The 3,992-nt window shown below is 37.2% G+C and overlaps 1 protein-coding gene across 4 annotated transcripts in view; it reads left to right on the top strand.

The window, feature by feature from the left end:
* Nucleotides 1-3,992, top strand: part of LOC131691972 (pikachurin) — a 788,885-nt gene that overhangs the window by 445,886 nt on the left and 339,007 nt on the right. The gene's annotated exons all lie outside the window — the stretch shown is intronic.

Below are 3,992 nucleotides of genomic sequence, written 5' to 3'. Positions count from 1 at the left end.
CTTTCCTGCACTCGTTTACCGTAGTGCTAAGGCACTAGCACGTAGTCACTAAAATTAAACAACCGTCGACCGCACACGGAAGTGAAGATTTGCGAGGGAGTCACCCTTTTTTCGTTGTATAAAGTGAATGTTCGATCTAAAGCCGGACAAAGCCTGCGCTAGACTGAATTGGGCCGAAGTGGTTGCAGCTTGTGCATGTGCAACAACCATCAATCCCTTCTTACTCTTTGCAAATTTCAGCAACCGTCGATGGGCTGTAAAGTGTACGGGGGAAAAGGCATCGCTGCTGTTTATTGCCTATTGCACCAACCCACTCTTCACGTCGGAAAATGAGTGTGTGCTTAACCAAATGCATTCCTCGATCAGCAATACCCGTGTTCGTTCGACTAGTACAAACCGGTAGTGTAGTGATTGTACGATTCAACTGGTGAGCTCTTAAGTTACCATGTCCGTAGCTATTTTACTGTGGGGTGGGTGGAAAAAGGCTATATGTTTTGTAAATTGTTAACAGCTCGGTTTAATGTTAATCTGTTTCTTTATATTTTCTGTTATATGTTTTGAGAAAACTCGGATGTGATTTGTCCTTGGAGTTTACGATATACGATGATTTACCACCCCAATAAACGTTTAATTGCTTCGTTGAACTACAAGATGAAGCATTCAAATTATATTCCAGAATCTATCTGTGAAAATTCATTACGTGCAATTAATCTAATTTCTATGATAATGTATGCAAAACGCTTTCAGTTAGTCGCATTCTTGGTAGCAAGCTAATCGAAGTCAACTTTGCATGTTTATTATTCACTTTCGTGGGCCGTTGTTGAGAGTAAGCGTTATTCATTATTCTTCAGTAGTGGTTATATAACGTACGCCAGCTAATGAGATATTTTATGCTTTCAATGTCAAACCACAAAACCGTGCTACCGCAGTGTAACTGTGGTCATGGATATGGCTGGTTGGTGAATTTATCCCTGCCCCTCAGTGTTTGAATGCAGTAGGGTTTGTTTAGATTGGATAGGGTGCCCTGGTTTCGAACTGACTGTCTTGGTCGTTGGAATTGTCCTGGTTTTTATCCTCCAAGCTTAATGGTCCAGGTCGCAATTACAGCTGAATGCGACTATTACTGCAAGGTAAACCTCGAGGTAAACTATCTCTCAGGCAGAGTACGAGAAACAAAACCTAAAGTACTGGAATCTCCCTATTGTACCTACTTCGGATGGTCTCTAACAGTCGGCAGACATCGATCAAGATACCAGCAGCAGTCAAATTTATCAAAATGGCGCTGTAAGAATTCTATTATAATCCTGCCGCGCCACACAGAGGCACGACGAGTGACAGAACCCCAAAAATCAATGTCTTGTAATTCTTTTGTAAATATTTATTGACGTTCTGTCTTAGGTTAGGTGCCCGTGGAATTTTTTAATAACTTCAAATTTGACGTATTGGTGTGATGTCAAACTTTGGGGTCCTTTTTCACCACTTTTTTTTTTTCCTTTTCAAGGCTTCAATAAAAATAGTGAATACAAAGAATTTGTAGACATTATATGACCTATAAAATCTACAAATTCTTTGTATTCAGTATTTTTAGCGAGGCCTTAAAATGGAAAAAAGGTTGAAAAACGATCTCAACGTTTGACAAAATTTGAAAAAAGGTTTTCAAGATGAAGTCTTTGAATAGAATCGTTTTCAAGTGAGATTGCACTCGGTTTTGAAAAAATCATGTTTTGAGATAAACGCGTTTTGTGATTCCTTTCGATGAACTATTCGTGATAGAATGTCAATATTTGTAAACAATTACATGGAATTATGGGTATTGTGCATCGCTGATTACGAATCTGAAATCAGTTTTTCGAAATGCAAAATGGTCGATCAAATATGGCGACTCTCCCCCCACCCCTCTACACAAAAAATAAGTGATATTTCAGCCAACATCGCGAAAATAAAATGATTTGTAATTTATAAACAAGAGTTTGAGCTCCAAAATAAAAAAAAAACAAAAAACAAAAATGGCGATGCCAAGATGGCGGGCTAAAATATGGCTTTAACACACAATTTTTCGTATTTCACCGTTTTTTGTGGTTGTTTGGTAACTCACGATTACTCTGCGATGCCTCTACAGATCAACCAGTGAAATACGTTCTCGAGACCTGTACGCGGGTCCAGTGCAAAGCAAAGCATTCTGGGAAAGTGCATAATACCATGAAAAGGTTTCTACCTTTGGCGCGCATCTCAAGTCGAGAGCGTCCCATGGTAGCCAGCACGCCGCCGCTTCGCTCAACGGCCTGTAGAAACTTTTTTGATTAGCGGATCGTAAAACCCGTTTTAAATAATACAGTTGACACTTATACCGTTAAAAAATGCAGAGTTTTTTTAATTGTGAATGTGAATCTCTCTTTAACACACGGCATTATGTGAGCATTACGATGTATTTGTATTTGCTCTATAATAGCACTAAATGCTTTACAGATAATTGAAGAGCTTGCTATGCCTTTATGTATTTACGATGTTAATGAAGAGCTTGAATGCATCGTAAATGCAGAAATATGGCTTTTGTACAATATTAGTGCAAATTTATAGCCAATATTATGCAATGGCTTAGGGGAACATGGGGAGACTCGACCAGGTTTTCAGCTAAACTTACGTGAATCTCTAAAAAAGTTTTCAATCCTTCAAAAGCCATTGCAATACAATGTGCAAAGGTATTGTGCGTTGATACTTATATTGATTAATACGTGATTTGGCAGCTGCATTTTTAGATAGATCAGATATTTTTTGGATGAATATATTAAGAGATCTATGTGTTTTTAAGTGTCTACATTTTATCGCCAACAAACCAAAGTACTAAATATGAGAATCGTCTTAAGGTGTTATATACAAAGTTTGTGGCGAAAAAGTGAGCTAAGTTCGTGATTTTTTTAAAGCGCTTTAAGCAATTTTTTTAAAGCAAAAGACAGCTCGTTGGTAGTGCTATCGAAGTTCGAAAAAACAAGTTGAATTCAAAAAAATATTGAAGGTTCGCGGAGCTATGGCCCATCCCCCGTAGCGAGTTTGTTCTGGCAGAGGTTTGCGGTGAACGCTCTCCAAGCCGAACCGCTCAACTGAAATCAAAAAAGTAAAAATATTATTGAAGAAAAATGTATTGTGGTGTACTTGGATGGATTAGTTTTCCAATAAAAAAAATTTTCCTACAAAAAATCATGTCAACCATAAAATTGAGTTTTGTGGAGTTCAAAAATTTAAACAAAAATTCATGGCAAAGAATCAAAAAATTTTGGATGAAAAAGGAACCGTTCAAGTACACGAGAATATAAATACGAGTAATTCAAAAAAAAATTATGAAGATCGGATGAATAGTTTTTGCGATATCACGTTCACCGCAACGGTACTTTCCAAACAATTTAGTTCCGAGATAATTGCGTTTAAAGTTTTGTGTTAACTTCATACGCGGAAGAACCAGCGCGCTGCGAACGGCTGTAGTTTGAAATCTGGTGCTCTGATTTGGGTGAAATTTCGCACAGATATTTTCAAAATCACACACCTAGAAAAAATAGTGTAAATTTACGTCTCCTGACCCTGACATATACGAGCATCAAAAATAACTTAGTTTTACGTTTGATTTTAATTTTACATGACTTTTAATTTCGTAAATCATGTAATTTTACTCCACATACAGCGTTTGTTCTGAATGGTAGAAAGTGTGATTTTATGTCATTGCGCATGTAAAGTATATGTTTCATGTAAAATTAAACGGAACATGGTAATGTTCCGTCATTTCGTAAATTACGGTTTGTTCAATTGTGTCATGTTTGCAATTACGTCAAGGATAAAAGACAGATTTTTTTGAGTGTATGTACTTTCAGAATATTCAATAACATTTTTTTCGATTTTTTGAGTTCCATCTTTGTATATAACCCCTTAACACCTCTGAGCCCCGGACACTATTGAACGAAGGGGTCCCTATAGTTGACAGACGAAAACATTCGATGAATACA

The sequence above is a fragment of the Topomyia yanbarensis genome, chromosome 3 (assembly GCF_030247195.1).
Source record: "Topomyia yanbarensis strain Yona2022 chromosome 3, ASM3024719v1, whole genome shotgun sequence".
Classification (NCBI taxonomy): domain Eukaryota; kingdom Metazoa; phylum Arthropoda; class Insecta; order Diptera; family Culicidae; genus Topomyia; species Topomyia yanbarensis.
This window is presented reverse-complemented; position numbering and strand designations above follow the sequence as displayed.